Raw genomic sequence first — 22,592 nt, 5'->3', positions numbered from 1 at the left:
CCTCGGAGGTTGGCAGAAGTACGGCCGTCTGAATGGCTGCATACTTCGTTCCTGGAAGAGGCTGGAATCCTTCAGGAGTTCACGCAATATGCTGCTAATGCCGGCCTCACTGACTTCATCGCAGATGAGTGTGAACAGTACCAAATCCTCACAAACATCTTTGTTCAAAGTTTTACTCTCCTTCCTAGTAATAATCCTCCTGAAGTGAGCTTTGATTTATATGCTGAAAACCATCAGATACCACTTACTAAATTTTGTGACATATGCATGATCCCTTCTGATGGGAGCTTAGCCGAGCCTAGGCCGGCAGAGTTTGAGACCTTTTATCGCACTTTGACAGTGGGAGATAAGAAAGGGGTGTCAACTATCACTACTGTTGGCTTGCATTTTCCTGCTGTTCATTACTTTGCTCTTTTCTTTGGAAAATGCTTGCTTGCTAGAGAGATGGTGGGTGCACTCAGTTCACCAGACCTTGCTATTTTGCATCGTGCACTAGAGGGCGACAACACTTATAGCTTGGGCGCTATTGTGGCTCGTTGCCTCCACAATAATAAATCCAAGGGTAAAATACATGCTGGGATTTATGCTACTCGTTTGGCGGCTCACTTTAATGTTGAGATACGCCATCATGGTTACCCTCTGACCAAAGTTTACCTAGACCGCACATCAATGGATCACCACCATTTCACTGATAAAGAGTCTCCTAACATCCCTATTCCTTATAACCTGGTTTTTAGCATTGAGACTCGTGATATTATCCCGTTGCCTGCTCCTGCTTTGTTTGATTTTGTTGCCAGGGGCGGATATAGGATTATGCCTGCGGACATCATCGCCTACCGGAATGCTCAGGCTGCTGCAGAGGCAGCGAAGGAGCCTCAGCAGTGGGATGAGTGGATGCCCGCTCCTCAGTACCCCTACTACCATCCAGGCTATTGATTGTCTACCAAGTTAGGCCAAAAGCCTAAGCTTGGGGGAGTACGTGTTCTCACCGACATTACATTCATGTCCACTTATTTTCATTTGTCGGTATTCACACTTTTTCATTGTATCATCCATGTCTAGATTTTTTTCTTCTTGCTTTCCTCTTCTGTGTTTGAAAACTTTAGAAAAAACAAAAAAATTAGTTGTAGCTAGTTTACTTTCTATGCATGCTTAGTAGTAATATTAAAAAAACAAAAAGATTTCCATGTTCTTCTTTTGCTTGTTGGGAGCTTTCCCGTGTAAAGTTTTTCTCGTTTTTGCTTTTCCCTTTTATTTGCTTGTTCAAGAAAACCAAAAACTCCAAAAATATTTCAGTGTGTTTCTCTGAATTTCTTTTCTTTTTATTTTGAATCATACCTAGGAGAAGACCACGATGAAAATGTTGAGTGGCTTTCATATGAATAACTATTGATCTAATAAAGAGCACATTTTACCTTGTCTTCTATTGAATAAAATGTTTGCATATTCCAGCTTAGTCCACGGCACTCTTGCACTATTATTATTTTCACATCATTCGGTTGTGCAAGTGAAAGGCAATAATGACGACATTCGATGAACTGGCCGTGGCAGAGAGAAACTGGTATGAACTCGACTTGTTCTGTTTGTGTAAATATGTTCAACCTAGTATCCATGATTCAGCCCATTACGATTAAACATGTTTGCAATGACAATTAGAGATTATAGTTTCTCATGCCATCCATAAGTAGCTAGGAGTGGATAATGATTTATCTTGGATATCAACATTGCGTTAAAATGATGGTGATGTAGTATGATGATATGGTATCCTCTTTTGAATGTTTGAGTGGCTTGACTTGGCACATGTTCATGCTTGTAGTTGAATCAAAACAAACATAGCCTCTATGATATTTATGTTCATGGTGTTCATATCCTACTCATGCTAGTGTCCAATGTTACTTATGCATAATGCATGTTTATGACCGTTGTTGCTCTCTAGCTGGCCGCTTCTCAATCTAATTGCTAGCCTTCGCCTGTACTAAGTGGGAACTCTGCTTGTACATCAAAAACCTTGAACCCAAAGTTATTCTAGATGAGTCCACCATACCTACCTATATGCGGTATTACCATGCCGTCCTAAGTAAATTTGCATGTGCCACCTCTAAAAACTTCTAAATAAATATCCTTTGTGTGTGCGTGGATCGTTCATGGAACGACGGGAGGTGGTCGGTATCTTCCATGCTAAGCGGGTTATTCTCAGGTCGAGTGTTTATTCACTCGCCATCGCACGAGAAAAGGGCGGTAATAGGGATTCCCAGTCCCGAACTCAAAAATGCAAATAATTAAACAAAACTCCCCCGGGACTGTTGTAGGTTTGGACGGCACCCGTTATTTTGGACAAGCTGTGGAATGTGATTGTTGGTGGAGGGGGGGTAAACCTTTACTTTTATCGCTTGGGAACCGCCACTAGCATGCTTAGCATGGAAGATATTGATAACTGATGGTCGTGAAGTAAATGAGAAGGGTGCATGTCTCAAAATATCATTTACCTCTTTTTAAAAACTTGAGCTCTTGCACCCCTGCAAATCATTGCTTCCCTCTGCGAAGGGACTTTCTATTTACTTTTATGTTGAGTCATCACCTTCTAAAACAAGCGCTAGAACCTGAGAGCGCTGCTGTCATGACTTATGCATTGTGTGTAGCTAATGTTGGGTGCATCATGACTGGATCTTTTCTACCATGAATTACAATGTTTAGTCGCTGCTTGAACTTTGGAGGTGCTCTGCATTTATGTTTTGCGGTCTCAGAAAGGGCTAGCGAGTTACCACTATTGTCATATTATATCATGGTTGTCTTGACAACGTGTTGCCGTTTGAGATACCTTATTATTGCTCGCGAGCTGATTATGTCATTGATATGAGTTAATATAATCTTTAAGAGTTATTGTCGGCATGGTTAGTTATAATGTTGGCTGAAAACCTGGGTGCTGTTTAAGCTTATTTATGAAAACAAGAGCAAAGGAGTTCGTAAAAGTTTGTCTTTTCCACTTTCAGTTTATCAACTGAATTGCTTGAGGACAAGCAAAGGTTTAAGCTTGGGGGAGTTGATACGTCTCCAACATATCTACTTTTCCTAACGCTTTTCCTCTTGTTTTGGACTCTAATTTGCATGATTTGAATGAAACTAACCCTGGACAGACATTGTTTTTAGGAGAACTACCATGGTGTTGTTTTTGTGCAGAAATAAAAGTTCTCGGAATGGAACGAAACTTTGCGAGGAATTTTTATTCAATAAATAAGAGTTTCTGGAGCCAAGATCCACCGAAGGGGGCACTTGGGTGGGCACAACCCACCAGGGCGCGCAGACCCTGAAACTGACGCTATAAATCTTATTTTTCCAGAAGAAAAAAATCAGGGAGAAAGAGTTATCGCGATCCACGAGACGGAGCCGCCGTCACCTCTTGTTCTTCATCGGGAGGCCAGATCTGGAGTCTGTTTGGGGCTCCGGAGAGGGGGATCTTCGTTCTTCATCATCACCAACCCTTCTCCATCGCCAATTCCATGATGCTCCCCACCGGGAGTGAGTAATTCCTTCATGGGCTCGTTGGTCGGTGAGGAGTTGGATGAGATTCATCATGTAATCGAGTTAGTTTTGTTAGGGCTTGATCCCTAGTATCCACTATGTTCGAAGATTGATGTTGCTATGACTTTGCCATGCTTAATGCTTGTCACTTTGGGCCTGGGTGCCATGAACTCAGATCTGAACCGTTTATGTTATCACAATTATATCCATGTTCTAGATCCGATCTTGCAAGTTATAGTCACCTAATACATGTTATGGTCCGGCAACCCCGGAGTGACAATAGTCGGGGCCACTCCCGGTGATGACCGTAGTTTGAGGAGTTCATGTATTCACTATGTGTTAATGCTTTGTTCCGGTTCTCTATTAAAAGGAGGCCTTAATATCCCTTAGTTTCCAATATGGACCCCGCTGCCACGGGAGGGTAGGACAAAAGATGCCATGCAAGTTCTTTCCATAAGCACGTCTGACTATTTACGGAATACATGCCTACATTATATTGACGACCTGGAGCTAGTGCCGTATCGCCCTAGATTATAACTGTCTCATGATGAATATCATCCAAGAAGTCACCGATCCAATGCCTACGAATTTATCCTATATTGCAAGGCGGGTTCCTTCTCCAAATACCCCAAAGCATCCTTCGAACACAGAAAACGTGTCTGGCTCTGCAAAACAAGTACCACACACAACCGCAGAGAGTATAATATTTCACAAGTCCAATCTGCTGACAACTTTTGTAGCGTGACATCACGTCCCTGCCCGGTCATTATTTCGAACCGTTTTTTAGCCTCCCGCTCCACGTTTCAAGATGCGTTTTTATTGGAACGTCTTGTCGAAGCAGAGATCGTGTCCCCTTATTGCGGGATTCTCATCAATACGGGCGTGGGTAACCCAACCGTTCCGTTGGCATGATCCCTTGGGAATAGGCAGGCTTTAAGGCCTATGAGGAGGCATTTGATATTCATCGCCTTTATAAAGGGGCACAGACCCATCTTTCTCCTCTATGCCTACCTTTTCCTCAACCTTTGCAACCTCGAGTTCCAGCACCCAGGTTTCAACTTAATTGTTCCGAGCCTCTCAGTAATGTCCGGACCTAGTGAGGGAGTCCTGGACTAAGGGGTCCTCGGTCCGGCCTGTTATCCATGGGCCGGACTGATAGGCTGTGAAGACACGAAGGCCGAAGACTGTACCCGTGTCCGGATAGGACTCTCCTTGGCCTGGAAGGCAAGCTTGGCGATCAACTATGAAGATTCCTTTCTATGTAACCGACTCCATGTAACCCTAGATCCTCCTCGGCGTCTATATAAACCGGAGGGTTTAGTCCGGAAAGCATATACTCATTACCATAGTCATACAGGCTAGACTTCTAGGGTTTTGCCATTACGATCTCGTGGTAGATCAACTCTTGTAATACTCATATTCATCAAGATCAATCAAGCAGGAAGTAGGGTATTACCTCCATAGAGAGGGCCCGAACCTGGGTAAACATCGCGTCCCCTGTCTCCTGTTACCATCGACCTTAGACGCACAGTTAGGGACCCCCTACCCGAGATCTGCCGGTTTTGACACCGACATTGGTGCTTTCATTGAGAGTTCCACTGTGTTGTCGACAAAAGGTTAGATGGCCCCTTCGATCATCGATAGTGACGCTGTCCAAGGAGAAACCTTCCTCCCTGGACAAATCTTCGTATTCGGCGGCTTCGTACTGCGGGCCAACTCGCTTGGCCATCTGGAGCAGATCGATAGCTACGCCCCTGGCCACCAGGTCAGATTTGGAAGCTTGAACTACGTCGCGGATATTCGTGGAGACTTGATCTTCAACAGATTTGAGACCGCGGCGATCGCTCCCCCTCGCTCCGATGAACATGACTTAAATCTGTCATCGGACCATATTCAGGAGATGGTTCATGTAACTGCTACGGCCTTAGATCTGGAGCAGATCACGCCATCCAAAGACACAGAGTCCGTGGCGTTGGAGCCACACACAGACTCAACACCTTGCAATATCTGCGTCAACGGAATTCCGGACTCGTTTCCGGATATAAGTTCCGAACCACGTACGCCTGCGGACACCGAGCTGGATCGATTATCGATCTTCGAGTTCAGCGCCGCAGACATCTTCCAACACTCGCCCTTGGGCGATGTGCTAAATTCATTAAAGAACCTGTCCTTGGCGGGGAACTCACAGCCGAACTATGTCCGGTTCGAACTAGAGGCTGATGATGGAGAATTTCGCTTCCCACCCGCCACCCACTTCATAGCCACTATCAAGGACTTAACTGACATGCTTGATTATGGCTCCGAAGACATCGACGGTATGGACGATGATGACGACAAGGAGCAAGGCCAAGACTCGCCATTCACTTGACGTTGGACGTCCACCTCTTCGTACGATGTGTACATGGTTGACACACCTAAAAAAGCTAGCGACGATGACAAAGAAGATCCAGTTGCGAATAAACCTCCTCAGACACAGTCCAAGCGCCGGCGCCCTAAACGCCGTTCTAAGTCACGTCGCTCAAAAGACAGCAACACTGGCACCGGAGAAAATAGTACTCTGGACGATGCCGAAAACAATGAAGACCCTGTTGGAGCACCATCTGAACAGGAGGAACAAGAAAACGGGCAAGTTAACCCTGATAAACAGGCCATGCCCAACGACTCGGATGACGATAGTTATCGTCCGCTCTCCGAGGATGAGGAGAGCCTCGGCAACGAGGATTTCATCGTGCCTGAGGCACCCCTCGAGCAGGAGCGCTTCAAGCGCCAGCTAATAGCTACTACAAGAAGTCTGAAGAAGAAGTAGCAGCAGCTCCAAGCTAATCAAGACCTACTCATTGACAAATGGACTGGTGTCCTGGCAGCCGAAGAATACGGCCTCAAGCGTCCAGCCAAGAGTTACCCGAAGCGCAGACTGCTACCTCAGTTCGATGAGGAGGCACCGGAGCCCATACCTCCCTCGCGCAATGCGGAACGACCACCACGTGGTCGGGACAGTGCGGCAGACCGACCACCCCGCAGTCGGGATAAAACGGCAACTCAGGCCGAACAGCAGCCCGCCCCACCGCCTCGTAGAAGCAGAGACAAAACAGCTCGGGACTATACATACGACCTTCGGCAGGACCTGGACAGTAGAGCAGGACACACCAGATCAATCTACGGATCGCGAGGATGCTTTTCGACTCGCGATGACGGCTACCTATTTGGACGTGACAAACCTAGTCACGCCCGGGCCGATAACCGCAGGCGGACTTCATCGGAGGTGCGCCGCGACGCGGCCCGATATAGAGGCGTCGCACACCCTCTTTGCTTCACAGATGAAGTAATGGATCATGAATTCCCCGAGGGGTTCAAGCCCGTCAATATTGAATCATACGACGGAACAACCGATCCCACAGTATGGATCGAGGATTTTATTTTCCACATCCATATGGCCCGTGGAGACGACCTCCACGCCATCAAATACCTCCCACTAAAGCTCAAAGGGCCAGCTCGACACTGGTTAAACAGCCTGCCTGAAAATTCCATCGGCAGCTGGGAGGACTTGGAAGAAGCTTTTCTTGACAACTTCCAAGGTACTTATGTCCGGCCACCAGACGCCGATGACCTAAGTCACATAGTCCAATAGCCTGGAGAATCAGCCAGAAAATTCTGGACTAGGTTCCTAACCAAGAAGAACCAAATAGTTGACTGTCCGGATGCCGAAGCCCTAGCGGCCTTTAAACATAGCATCCGTGACGAATGGCTCGCCCGCCACCTCGGCCAAGAAAAGCCGAAATACATGGCAGCCCTCACGGCACTCATGACCCGCTTTTGCGCGGGTGAGGATAGCTGGCTGGCTCGTAGCAAAAACACAGCCAGCGAGGCAGGCCCCTCCGAGGCCAAAAACAGCACCGGCAAGCTCCGGCGCAATAGACACAAACGCCGAAGCAATGGCGATAACACCGATGACACTACAGTTAACGCTGGATTCAGTGGCTCCAAGTCCGGCCAGCGGAAGAAGCCCTATAAAAGGAACAGTGAGGGACCATCCAACTTGGACCGCATACTCGATCGTCTGTGTCAGATACAAGACACCCCAGACAAACAAGCCAATCATACCAACAGAGATTGTTGAGTTTTTAAACAGGCTGGCAAGTTAAATGCCGAGAACAAGGAAAAGGGATCACAAAGTGAGGACGATGACGAAGAGCCCCGGCAGCCGAACACTGGGGGGCAGAAGAAATTTCCCCCTCAAGTCAAAACGGTGAACATGATATATGCTACACACATCCCCAAAAGGGAGCGCAGGCGCGCACTCAGGGACATCTATGCGGTAGAGCCAGTCGCCCCAAAATTCAATCAGTGGTCGTCATTCCCAATCACCTTTGATCGTCGAGATCATCCAACTAGTATCCGTCATGGCGGTTCGGCCGCACTGGTCCTCGACCCAATCATCGACGGATTTCACCTAACACGAGTCCTAATGGACAGTGGTAGCAGCCTCAACCTGCTCTATCAGGATATAGTGCGCAAAATGGGCATTAATCCCTCACGAATCAAGCCCACAAAGACTACCTTTAAAGGAGTCATACCAGGCGTAGAGGCCCGTTGTATGGGCTCCATCACGCTGGAGGTGGTCTTCGGTTCCCCGGACAACTTCCGAAGCGAAGAGCTAATCTTCGATATCGCCCATTCCGCAGCGGCTACCACGCACTGCTCGGACGAACCGCGTTTGCTAGATTCAACGCGGTGCCACACTATGCTTATCTCAAGCTCAAGATGCTCGGTCCACGCGGCGTCATAACAGTCAATGGAAACACAGAACGCTCCCTCCGTACAGAGGAGCACACAGCCGCCCTAGCAGCAGAGGTACAGAGCGGCCTTCTCAAGCAGAACTATAATCCGGCTGCCGAGCCCCTGGACACCACTAAGAGGGTCCGGACCACACTGCAATAGGACAGCTCGGCTCGTCATGAGCTCGATTAGCAATTCGGCCTCCGTCCCAATCCCGATGAGGTAGTGGCATTCGTACCACGCGTACATAATTATGCACTCAAAATCCCATGGGCATCGACGGAGGCACAACTAGCTTGTGGTCCACAGTTCAGCTACACCGATCCCGGACTCACTTGTGCCTTTACTATTTCCTTTTCCCCTTTTTCAGGTCTCTTTTATACAGGCCTCCTTCGATGGCCTGACCACTGGTCCTGTCAAAGGACAAGTACACCAGATTGGCACAGAGCACATGCATACAGGGGAAGCCCTAGAGGACAATCCAACGATTACTCTACCTGTTTTCAGGACCCAAACGCAGCTCGCCTTTGGTTATGGCATGTTAAATAGCCGGTGGCTTATTGCACTATTTGTATCAATGCGCTTTAACGCATTAACCTAATTATAATGGAAACAGTTCACGGCCCAAGTTCAAGGGCCCCAGATACTACCTCTGCTCTCTTTCTGTTTTCCTTTTACCATTAATTACTTATCTTCTAGCACCCGTGCACTATGGCACGTTTCATATTTGCCAGGGGCTCCCCATCGCCCATAATACGGCAACAAAGTCCGAACACTTCTTATAGATAAGTTTGGCACCCCGAATTTAGCATTATATGCATTGGCTCTGAATCATGTCTTTGGTCAATAGTTGGGTTGCCCGGCTCCTATGCTTGCTACCCTACGTTCCGCTCCATCGGCTAGGGTAGTAAAGGGAGAAACTGCGATTGTGCCCTAGTCTAAACCGGATGAGCACCTCAGTAGAGAAAGCCGAAAACTGACTGTCATGATGCAGCGAGAGTTGGTCAGCTGTTCGGAGGTTACAAATCGCTGGAGATTTTTTCCGCATTACGCGAAGGATCGGTACTTCCCGATCAGACACTGACAGCACTCTGGTTCGTCTACCAGGGGTTGCGCCCATGTTTTATTATAAAACTCCTATGGCTAAGTGAGGGCGTTTAAGCCGCATAGTCTGATTGCCTGGTTCGTTGCGCTAAACAACTCCTTCAAGGACCATATAATTGGATCAAGATTGTTTAGATTCCATCTCGAACACCTCCATACTACCTACGTGAGGGCAGAAGCCGACGACTGGCCAACCCTCAGATTCCATACAACACGGCCGCACAGGAGGAAACAATTAAAACATAACAAACATTATATTACAAACCGGCTTTGTTTTCATCATACAAGGCAAAGACAACACTAATGTATTCATTCGAAAATGATGTCCTGCCCGCACTGCGCTGCTGCAAGTCGAGACCCCTCTAGGACATCCGCAAAATATCGCTCGGGTGTGCGGTTCTCCTTTCCCTCCGGCGGCCCCCTGGCCACCTCGACGGCGTCCATCTTTGCCCACCACATCTTGCAATGGGCGAAGGCCAGGCGTGCACCTTCGATGCAGACTGATCGCTTGATGATGTCTAGCCGCGGACAGGCCTCCACCAGCCGCTTTACGAGGCCAAAATAACTGATGGGTATAGCTTCAGCTAGCCACAGCCGGATTATTAAATCCTTCATGGCCAGTTCGGCCACCCTGTGCAGCTCGACCAGCTGTTTCAGCTGATCGGAAAAGGGCACCGGATGTTCTGGCACAGCATACTGTGACCAGAACAGCTTGTCCGTGGAATTCCCTTCTTTGGCTCGGAAGAACTCCGCAGCATCGGACACGCTGCATGGTAGATCCGCAAAAGCCCCTGGGCAACTCCGAATCCGGGTTAGTAAAAGGTACTTCCTCTCCGCATACTTGCTCTGCATGTTAAAAGCCTTACCCGCTGCGATCTTCTTGGCCTCCTGGATCTCCTGGAGAGCGTCCCGGGCCTCATTCCGTGCGGCCTCCGCGCTCTGGCGAGCCTTGGTAAGTTCGGTCTCTTGAACCGACGCCTCGCGCTCCAAGGCTTCGCACTTCTTCACCGCGTCCTGGAGCTCCTACTGGACCTCGTTGACCCGGGCCTTGAGCTTCTTACAGGCGGCTTGCTGCTGGACAGCCTTCCCCTCGGCTTCGGCCAGGGCCTTTTTCAGGGCCTCAACCTCGGTCACCGCCCCTACACATATTATGACACTCCGGTCAATACTCACCACTTATTCTTTCTGAATACACAGCAAGTCGTTACTCACCTTGCTTCTCTTGGAGCTGAATCTTCACCTCGCTGAGCTTGTTCTCGGTCTGCTCCAGCCCTCTGCTTCAGTTCAGAGACTTCGGCAGCATGCGAGGTCGCGGCCAACAGCGACACCTGCTTATTCATACATATTAAGTTAGTCTCCTCAAACAAAGGATTGATCCTCCGTCCGGTCTTTCTTTCCGAAGACCGGACAATGTCTCAGGGGCTACTGTCTGCATGGGGTTTTTCTCTTTCTATGTTGCTTACCTCAAAACCTGTCAGCGGGTTGTTGCAGGCTTCGTTTAGTCCGCTCTTGGCGGACTGAACCTTCTCGATCACCGTCCCCATAAGGACATGTTGCTCGTCCACAATGGAGGCGCCTTGTAGCACCTCCATCAGGTTATCCAGTGCACCTGGTTGGACAGGGACCACCGGTGGAATTGGCGCACCCCCCTCCTTCGAAGGAGGCTGCTCGCCGGATTCTGGAGCCGTATTGGTCTCCGGAATTGTATTCGGCTGAGGGCCAAACTGAATACGGCCCTCCTCACTAGGCTCCATGGGGATTCGCTCCCCCATGTGTCTGGCAGCGGAGGTCTCGCCTTGTGGCGCCTCCTAGATAGCGTTCCGGGGCCCTCCCTGGCTCAGAGCGGTCCTCCGAGACAACACTTCGGTGTCATCCTTGGCATCGGGGGAGTGAGCGGTCGGCGGTGACATGCTGGCCATTTCTGCCAGATCCAACGAACCTCCAGATGAGGATCGCTGGATGCTGTCGCGGGCCGGGCTGCAATAGCACAATTAACCACTTCAAAACGATAAAGAGGAAAGGCCAGGATATACGGGTATATGTGAGTCATGGTACTTACGATGCTGCCCAGGGCTTAGTGCGGGGGCGTCGTTCCGGACTGCTATCGACGTCCCACGCGGTGTTGACCGCTGGGGTGCCCTTCCCCTTCTTGGGCGTTTCTGCCTCCAGATGCGCGGAAGCCGCCCTCTTCTTCTTTCCCTCCTCAGGGGGAGGGTTGTTCTCCTCCTCCTCCTCCTCTTCCTCGTCGTCGTCCTCCTCAGGAACGGAGGAAGGGGTCTCTTCGTCTCCGGACGACACGTCCGAAGTACCCTTGCGGCGGGGGTCTCTTTTGGCCCCCTTGGCCTTCTTCTTGGCCTTCTTCTCCAGCGCTTTATAGGGCGCCGGCACCAGCATCTTCGCTAAACGCGGGATGACTGGTTCTTTAGGCAGCGGAGCCGGACACTTAATCAGCTTCGCCCTCTCCATCCAGTCCTGAAGAAGCAATTGTAAAAGCTCAGACATCATCCTCGAAACAAACAAGTAGGGGATATGTTAAAAATAACATACCTCACTGGCGAGGTGTTTAATGTCATGCCCGCGGTCTGAATCTGTGGCTAGCGGTTTCTCGTTGCCCTTAAAGAGCAACTTCCAGGCACCTTCGTGAGTGGTTTCGAAGAGCCTCACCAGGGTTTGGTGCCTCTTCGGATTGAACTCCCACAGAGGGCGTCTTCGGCGCTGGCACGGGAGAATCCGGCGAACTAGCATCACCTGGATTACATCTACAAGCTTGACGTTCTTGGCTATCATGCTTTGAACGCACGTCTGCAGCGCTATCAGCTCATCGGGCGAACACCAGTTCGTACTCTTCTCGACCCAGGAGGTGAGTCGCATGGGAGCGCCGGAGCGGAATTCGGCAGTTGCGGCCTAGGTGGTGCCACGGGGTTCTGTGATGTAGAACCACTGTTTCTGTCACTCCTTTACTGTATCCACAAAAGTGCCTTTCGGCCAGGAGACGTTGGACAGCTTACTCACCATGGCTCCTCCGCACTCCGCGTGCTGGCCATCCACCACCTTCGGCTTCACGTTGAAGACTTTGAGCCACAGCCCGAAGTGGGGTTGGATGCGGAGGAAGGCCTCACACACGACGATAAACGCCAAGATGTTGAGGAAGGAGTCCGGGGACAGATCGTGGAAATCTATCCCGTAATAATACATCAGCCCGCGGACGAAAGGGTGGAGTGGAAACCCTAGACCGCGGAAGAAATGAGGGATGAATACCACCCTCTCGTTGGGCTTCGGCGTGGGGACGACTTGTCCCTCGGCCGGCAGACGGTGGGCGATTTCCTTCGCCAAGTATCCGGTCGCCCGAAGCTCAGTAATGTCCTCCTCCTTGACGGAGGAGACCATCCACTTGCCCTGACCTCCGGATCCGGACATGGTTGAGTGCTAGATCAAGTGGAAAGGAGATGAGAACTTGGGCGCTGGAGCTCGAGATTGGAAGGGCGGAGAAAGAGAGAAGGCGTGGGAGAGGAAGGGGGAATCCTTACCCCCTTATAAAGGCAGTGAATATTGAACACCTCCCCACTCACCTTAGAACTCGCCTATTCCCAAGGGCTGTGTAAACGGCACGGTTGGGTTACCCATACCCGTATTGAGGAGAATCCCGTAATAAGGGGGCACGATCTCTGCTTTGACAAGACATGCCCATGGCAACCGCGTCTCGAAACATGGAGCGGCAGACACAAAACGGTTTCGGAATTATGGCCGGTCAGACGTGATGTCATGCTACAAAAAGTTGTCAGCGGATTGGACTCGTGTAAAATTATATTCTCTCTGCGGTTGTGTATGGTGTGTGTGACAGGTCCGGACACTATCATCACGTCCGAAGATTATCTTGGAGTTCGGAAAGAAGGGAACCCACCTTGCAATGCCGAAGACAATCTGCGTGCCGGACTCCTCGTCATTGAAGCCAGGTTCTGGGGCTACTGAGGGAGTCCTGGACTAAGGGGTCCTCGGGCGTCCGGCCTGTTATCCATGGGCCCGACTGATAGGCTGTGAAGACACGAAGGCCGAAGACTGTACCCGTGTCCGGATAGGACTCTCCTTGGCGTGGAAGGCAAGCTTGGCGATCAACTATGAAGATTCCTTTCTATGTAACCGACTCCATGTAACCCTAGATCTTCCTCGGTGTCTATATAAACCGGAGGGTTTAGTCCGGAAAGCATATACTCATTACCATAGTCATACAGGCTAGACTTCTAGGGTTTAGCCATTACGATCTCGTGGTAGATCAACTCTTATAATACTCATGTTCATCAAGATCAATCAAGCATGAAGTAGGGTATTACCTTCATAGAGAGGGCCCGAACCTGGGTAAACATCGTGTCCCCTGTCTCCTGTTACCGTCGACCTTAGACGCACAGTTCAGGACCCCCTACCCGCGATCCGCCGGTTTTGACACCGACACCCAGCCCTCACGGCCAGTGGGTGGACTCCTCTGTCACAGAGGAGGATATCGCGAAGCTCCGGGCGGCAAGATACCTGACCGCGGAAATCCTCCACAGGCTCCCTGCTAAAGGGCAGGTTATTCCTACTCCCAGATACGGCGAGAGGGTCGTATTCATCTCCCACTTCCTCCGGGGGCTAGGGTTCGCTCTCCATCCCTTCGTTCGCGGACTCATGTTCTATTACGGGCTAGATTTTCATGATCTAGCTCCAGACTCCTTTCTCCACATCTCGGCGTTCATTGTCATGTGCGAGGCCTTTCTCCGCTTCCCCCACACTTCGGCTTATAGCTCAAGACCTTTAATGTGAAGCCGAAGGTAATCGAGGGGAAGCAAGCGGAGTGTGGTGGTGCTACGGTGAGCAAGCTCACCAATACTCTTTGGCCAAAAGGCTCTTTCATGGAAACTTCCAACCTATGGCAACGGGAGGGGTTTTACATCACTGAACCCCGTGGTACCAAGTGGGCAGCTACACCTGCGTTCCGATCTGGCCCTCCATTACGACTCGCATCATGGATTAATAAGGGGCTGGACTGGGGATCAATTGACGAAGTGCAGATGCTACAAAGCCGCATCCGGAGCCTCCTCGAAAAGGACACCGGCCTCATCAATGTAATCCAGGTAATGCTAGTCCGCCGGGTCCTGTCGTGCCAGCGCCGGCCCCTCCGCGTGTGGGAGTTCAATCCGGAAGGACCATGGACCCTTCAACACTTCTTCGGCACAACGCACAGAGGAATGTGGAAGTTATTCTTCGGGACACGAAAACAATGGTCGGATACCGACGACATCGGCCTCGACTGCAACCATCCGGATACCTCGGTAAGTCCTCGACTCTCGAACACAGCTTTGTTAAGTATCCCGTAATAATATACTGAGAAAACAATCTTCGAACAGGGCTGGATAAAGAAGGCGGAACAAATTAGGTGTTCGACTCCTCTTCCCGAAGACTCCGCTGATCTCATGTTAACAAGGATGCTGGCCCCGGCGCCATATCAAGTGCCAGCGAAGGAGGACAAGGAGGAGAGCAAGAAGGCCAAAGGCGGCCTCCATTCTAAAGGTACACCAGACACTATGTCCGGGGAGATTGGAACCCCCTCTTTCGAAGACAAAAGAGAAGGAGAAGCTGACATCCCTTCTCCCCATGGGAAGAAAAGGACCGCCTCCGAAGATTTGGAGGTAAAGGCTCCTAAGCGAGGGAAGATGTCCCTGTCAGGCGGTTCGGGTTCGGAAGACGACGTTGTCGCGCAGTTCCTCCGTAAGGACAAGCCCTTAGCCTAATCATAAGTGAACAAGGGTGTCCTAAACATATCCCGTTCCTTTCCGGTTACAAGGGTAACATCTAAAATATATGTTTGCAGTCCGGCATGTAGTCCTCCTCAATAGTCCTCCTCCTCGGGGGATCTTCTTCCAGAGATGATGGAAAGCGAGACGCCTCCACAGAACTCCTCGCCTAATAGGGCGGACGACTTCGAGGTGTCGTCCCGGAGGATCTCTCCCGATCAACAAGTGGTGCGAGGGACGATGGAGACCACGCCCGAAGGTGATACTTCGGTAGTCCAGGGTCCGGGGCGTGCGGCCCCTTCGGGGACCAATAATAAAGCCCTCGGACTATCCGGTTTACAGCCGGAGATGACCCTAGGGTCGATTAAACATATCCTTTCGAAGGGGGTCCGTACTCCCTGTCACGACCGGTTTTCAATAAAATAATTATTGAGAGACCAATCCCTTTTACGGACCAGTAAGGAAGAATTCCTTCTCACTGGTAGACAATATCTTGGTCACAGAAGAAAAATACCAGGAGTACTGAATATAATACAAGGTTGAGCGGAGACTGCCCAACAATTTATTACATGCATGCCGATAAAGCAAGACGGCGGATAGGGTGGCATAACTACTAACTCACGATAATAACGGTGGTGGAAATATCACCGCGAAACGAGTGATATGACTCCTGAAGACTACAGCTCTTCGAGCGTCGGAGTGAGGCTCGAGGAGACTTATTGCGGGTGGCGGAAGCGTATATAATACAAGTGACCAATATCCAGGATCGCGCAGGACTGACTGGGACTCCTCTAGGCGTCGGACGCGCTATCAAACTCTTCATCCAAGAGATCGCCTTCGTCAACATCTGGCCAAATCAACAAGCCAGGTGAGTACTATGAAAGTACTCGCAAGACAGTTCGGACATAAGATATAACAAATGTAAACATGAAGCGTATGAACAAATTAACCAGTGCATTCAGACATAGAGATAGTACATACTGGGTGCCAAACGAGGGTCTGAATGACTCCTCGAGAGGAAACTGCAAGAATAGTAATACTGGTGCCAAACGAGTGTCTGAATGACTCCTCGAGAGGAAACTGCAAGAATAGTAATACTGGTGCCAAACGAGTGTCTGAATGACTCCTCGAGAGGAAACTGCAAGAATAGTAATACTGGTGCCAAACGAGTGTCTGAATGACTCCTCGAGAGGAAACTGCAAGAATAATAATGCCACAGTCGGGCGTCGGGGCGATACCACATAAAGGGCTTATATTGTAGCTCAATAATTCAGTAGCTCGAGATTATAAATTATTACAAGTACGAGACAAATATAAGGTTAGTCCATCCACAGTAATAATAATTAAACTGGGTTTACCACTTGAGCTTGTTCACCGGGGACAAGTTTTCCACGCGGATAGATATGGATATACTGATTACACTACTTGATCATGGATACGATGACTTGGAAGAATTTGACTCTGCAGAGTTTGTACTTAACCACAGCCAACGGATTTCAGTAGTCACGGGGACTAGTTCCGTTTACGGTGTTTTGGAAGAAACACGTCTAACCAGTACACACCCATTCAACATTCCGAAGCCAGGGATCACCCTCGGCAATGTTCAAGAAAATCCTTGAGACGGGGAGGCTACAACCTCGCGTAGCATGGGATCAAATTTCTATATGCGCGCTCTAAGGGGGTGCCCCCCCTCTCGGTCCCAACCGAAAACACCCATGCCCCCTGACCGGATGACTGGCTTTAATCCTAGGCCAAGGAACCATCATCCCGGCCCCTCTGTTTGGTGTGTACACAGAAAGAGGTTACCAACTTACTAAACCGCACCCTGGCAAATGAAACATGTGGCAGCACGGAGGGGAAAAGAACGATAACGTGACTCCGTCCACGTTAACGTTGGAATTCGTCGGATGATGCAAGGCTGGTATGCTACAACAGTACCACCTTGCTGCCCTTCATGTCACCACATGATTAGGCCATCTCTCACCAGAGATCATCGCGACTTTGGAAAAAAGCGGGTAGTTGCCTCACAAGCAACGAGGTACTCACTGACACTCATATGCCACGCACAGACTGTCACGCAAACATGCAAAACACCTATCATATCCAAGGTTCAAACATGCTTGCCTGGTTCGGAGAAGTCAGAGTCTAGCTCAGCGAAGTTCGCGGCTCCGTCACCTCTTCCGGAACCTACGGCATAACGAAAACGGGCACTAACGTGAAAACCAACGCGTGCATAAAAATTTCTCCAAAATTTTTCCAAATAAATCCCATAAAAAACTAGACAAAATTTTAAGACTGTCAGAAAAAGAATCACTCAAAAATCCCTTTTTATTAAAAAGTTATAAAGGTTTCTGTCCAGGGACTCATCTGTAATGAAACAGAAAAGTTCCAGGGTTTAAACTGAGAAAACAGAAAACGCTTCGGAAAGAAATGCGCCAGCTAAAAAGGGAAAATGTATTTTGCCCGAAGGCGCCAACGGAAAACGGTTCGAGGGAGAATAGAACAGAGGCTGACATGGGGGTCCACATGTCAGGTTCAAAAAGCTCGCCGGCGCCCGAAGACTGCGGTGGACGCCGGCGTCGAACCACGGCGAGTCAGGAAGATCGGAGGGTACCAAGAGCTTCAGTGTGTCCTTCCGCGTCGGTGGGTGGTGGACTCAACCGACGGAGAGCACCACGTCGACGGCGACACTTTCTCCGGTGGACGGCGGTTCGGGTGATGGTGGGGAACTCCGGTGGTGAGCTGCAAACCTCGAATTGAAGCGCGGGTCAGAAGAGTGGATGCATAGGGAAGCTACTGGCAAGAGATGGGAGGCGGAGGTGCACGCACGGGGGCGAATCGAGCTGGATCCCGTGGCGGGTTGCGGCGGCCGGAGTCGAGGAAGGAGACCTCCTCGGGGCTCTTCCAGTGGCTAGGCGTGCTCTAGGTGGAGTGCAGAGGTGGTGTGAGTTCGAGTTGAAGCTCGGGGCCTCTATTTATAGGCGGATCGAGGGGGTGGCCGTGAACGGAGAATCTCCGGCGAGCGATTACGGCGAGGTAGTGGTTGAGTAGGTGGTTTGAGTGGCCAGGCAGCATCAGTGAGGTTTACTGGTGCCATTCCACTTCTAAACTGAGTTGGTCTTGGCGTAATGGCGTCGGTCCACGGTGGGGTGGCCGCACGGGCACGTCGGCGGCAGAGAGCGCGCTCCGTGCCCAGCGGTTCACGACGAGGGTGGCAGCGCGTTCTGGGGAGTGGAAGGCCACGCGGCGAGCTCCGATGGCTTGGGTGGCACAGGGTGGCGCCGCGCCTCTCTCTGGCGGCCGCAAAGCCGCCGCTGGCGTCGGTCACGGGGCGGCGCACCTCCTCCTGCTCGTCGCCGACGTCCGCAAGCGTCCAGGCGCTCGTGCGGTGCAGGAACAAGGGGGAGGGGACGGGGAGCAAGGCGACATCGAGGCACTGTCGAGATCGACAACAAGTTCTGAAGAAAATGACAGTGTACTGAAACTGTTTCTGAACTTTACTGAACTTGACATTGACCATGCACTGCAGGTGCTCGACAGAATGATTTGGCAATGAGAAAAAATTTCCTGGGGCTGGGGCTTGGTGAGGTGACCACTCAATGTACCCAGAGGCTGCCTGATTTTACTTGGAATATTTGGAGAAGGATTTGAATGACTTTCACCAAATTTGACAAATCTGGTCCAAACTTGCAGCAAGTGTAGTTTGAAAAATTTGAACTGAAGACCAGTGGATCTTCATGGATCTTGGTTGAGGGTTCAAAGGACTAGGAAGGGGAGTTGGTTTGGGGGCAAAAATCAAAGCAGAGATGGTAGCTCCTTTGTAAATCTCCAAGGGCTAGAATAGAAGACAGAAATTTATTTGATAAAATTTAAATGGAAAATAATTATATGGAGAGGTACAACTTGCTAGGTTTGATGCAAAACATGATCCAAAGATGAGGGAAGGTCTAGGAGAGTGGATTTGCACTAAGGCCATGGCAAGAGGGAATTGTTGAAAGTGGTAAAGGATCATTCCAAAAGCCATAGTGCAAATTTCAAAGAGATTTTCAAAAGGCATTTTTCTCAAGTGAAAAGTATTTTGTCTCGAGTCAAAATAAAAAGGCAAGGACCTCCAAGACCAAAAGCAAGTCTTGGGTGAATCCAAAATAGAAAAAAAAACTCTTGCCATAAAAATTATATTGAAAGGGAGGTTTCTTTGAAAGAAAAAATTTAAATCACCTCCCTCAAGTCAAATAAAATCTTTTGAAAAATCCAAATAAAATCTTGGGTGTCACACTCCCGCAGCCGCTTCCAGGAATCCGGAGGCGCCGGATACATTGATGGACATGTTGCAACATGCGTCCATCTCAGAGGAACATCGTACCTTAATGGGTACGGCAGTTGAGAGGATTCTATCCGCGAGAAGCGTATTGAATGAAGCCTTCACGGGCCTACTAAGAGGCTTCGAGGTATGCAATGTAATATCTTCAATTGCACTCTATGTGCAAAATGCACTTGTGTATAGACAGTAGCCCCTGAGACTCTGGTTGGCGTCCAAAGGGAGGCGATCAGAGGATCAAAAAGATATGCCCAGGAAATAATCTAATTAATTGGAACACAGGCTGTTACATCCATGGCGACTGCCCATGCTACAGAGGTTGCAGGTCTGAAGCAGAAACTTAATGTGGTGGATGACGACATCACGCTTATTAACAGGCGGCTCAACGAGGCGCAAGGTATGTTTTGGGGCAGTCAGTATATGTATGTATAATAATATGAGCATGAAGTAGGACTATATACTACGATATGCATAACTGCAGATAGTGCTGCCGCGGTTGAGACCCTTCGGACTGAGCTCGCCCGGGCCAAGGAGCAAGCCAGGATGAGTAATGCGGCTGCCAAGAAGGCAGCTGCTGAGTTAAAGGCCAAACAGGTTGCTCGGCGCCAGTGCGAGGAGAGAATATCTACCATGGCGCGCGAGCTAAAGGATGCCGCTGTCCGATGCGAATTCCTCAAGAAGGATAACAAAGCCAAAGCGGCAGATCTCGACAAGGCCTTACAAGAGGCGAGAGAAGCACAATCCGAGTCTAGAGCGGCTCAGGAGGAGATCTGGCAAGCTAGGGACATAGCGGCCGGTAAGCCCTTCTTATTACAAACTAAATTCAGCGATCTGAAGTATGCCTCGCTTAATCAAATGTGGAGTTCTCCAGACGCATTCTTGGACTTGCCGAAGAGTGTCTCCGATGCGGCGTAGTTTTTCCAAGCGCAAGAAGGACATGCAACGGAGAAGCTTTTCTGGTCGCAATTCAGCATGCCAAAGCGTCCGCTGTTGTTGAACGAACAGATGGCCCAGTGGGCCGAGCTCCACAAGATATCCGGATCTGCCATGAAGGACATCGTGGTCCGGCTGTGGCCGACTGAGCCAATTCCGAATAGTTATTTCGGTTTGGTGCAGCGACTTGTTGATGCGGTGCCGCGTATCGACGCCGTTAAGCGGTCCACGTGCATTGAAGGTGCATGGATGGCCTTTGCTCGTGTCAAGACGTACTGGGCGAAGATGAAGGCCGCCGATATTGCAGCAAAAAGTCCACCCAGGGGCAAGGACCATCACACGCCGGGGCATTATTTTGAGGATGTCCTAGAGGGTGCCCGCTTGATAGAGGGTCAGTGCTCGATGGATATGATATTCGAGTGAATGTACCAAAATTGTAAAAACGATATTATGATATATTACAGGCTATGTTTTTATACTTTTGCCTGAAAGTTTTGGTTCCTCCTGTGCGGCCGTTTTTGTATAATCTAAAAGTTTACCAGTCGTCGGCTTCGGCCCCCTCGCATATAATACGGGGGTGTTCGGAAAAGCACTTGATCACTCTTGACCCAACGTCTTGGTCCGTGAAGGAGGTGTCAATGCAACGAACTAGGCAATCGGACTATTGGGCTTTAACATTCACTTAGCCATAGGAGTTTGACGATGGGTCTACAATATAGCCCCTGGTATGTACGCGGTTATCCGAATACGGTGCGTTACATAGGTGACCAGAAGAACGGTCCTTCGTGTAGTACGGAAGGAATCGCGAAAGATTCTGGTAAGTCATCGAGTGGTTGACCAGCTCTCGCCGCATCATGACAGTCAGTTTTCGGCTTTCTCTACTAAGGTGCTTGACTAGATGAACCGGAAACACAATTGCAGTAGTTCTCCCTTTACTACCCTAGCCGATAGGACGGAACGTAATGTAGTAAGCACAGGAGCCGGGCAACCCAACTATTGACCAAAGACATGATTCAGAGCTGATGCATATAAGGCCAAACTCGTGACGCTGAAGTGTGCTATAAAGCTGTTCGGACTTGTCGGCAACTCATATGTTGCCATATCGAGCACCTGGCAATTTGTGCCGAGGTGCGTGCGTGAAACAACCGAAGAAGCAAAATTCAGTTCTTAGAAAAAGCGAATACTGAATACGGATGATGTTCACTGGAATCTGATTGACACGTCGAACGCAATCTTGCAGATTATAACGCCACTACCCGGGCTAGTTGACATGCCAAGGGTCGAAGGCTGAGGAAAAAGGCACTTTGCAGGTTAGAAATAAAGAGTGCGGTCTACAAAAAATCATTTGGACCTCATGTCGCACGTCTACGCTGCCTTGCCTTGGCGAAAGGACTCCTTGGCAGGAATAGCCTTTGGTTATCTATACGAAGCCGAACTCAGAAAGAGTCCGTAAGATGACCAGGCTTTGAATCACCTGTGGTAAAAGATAAAAAATAGTTAGAAAAAAGAAAAAAAGTCTATCGGAGTGCGGACCGCATTGTAGGCCTGTCCGTATTGTGCCTCCGCCGATGACCAGGGTATTTTAAGTGCATAATTATGTATGCACGGTACAAACTTTGCAGCTATATGAGGCGAATGACAGAGGCCGAACTGCTAATCCAGCTCTGAGATTGATCGGTCCTGTTTAATAGAGACCGGCGGCTTGATGGCCGATGAGATACGCGGCTTGATGAGGCTGCTTTGTACTTCGGCTGCGGTAGCCGTAGTATGCTCCTCTGTACGGAGGGAGCGTTCCGTATTTCCGTTTATCGTGATGACGCCACGTGGACCGGGCATCTTAAGCTTTAGATAGGCATAGTGTGGGACCGCATTAAAACGAGCAAAAGCGGTACGCCCGAGCAGTGCATGGTAGCTACTGCGGAACGGGACTCGAAGGTCAAGCCTTCGCTTCGAAAGTTGTTCGGCGAACCGAAAACGACTTCCAATGTAATTGAGCCCATGCAGTGAGCTTCTATACCGGGTACTGCTCCCTTGAAGGTAGTTATGGTGGGCTTGATTCTTGAAGGATCAATGTCCATTTTGCGGACAGTGTCTTGGTAGAGTAGATTAAGGCTCATGCCGCCGTCCATAAGGACTTTCGTGAGAGGGCACCCATCGATAATTGGGTGGAGGACCAG

This window comes from Triticum aestivum, chromosome 7D (assembly GCF_018294505.1).
Source record: "Triticum aestivum cultivar Chinese Spring chromosome 7D, IWGSC CS RefSeq v2.1, whole genome shotgun sequence".
NCBI classification, from domain to species: domain Eukaryota; kingdom Viridiplantae; phylum Streptophyta; class Magnoliopsida; order Poales; family Poaceae; genus Triticum; species Triticum aestivum.
This window is presented reverse-complemented; position numbering follows the sequence as displayed.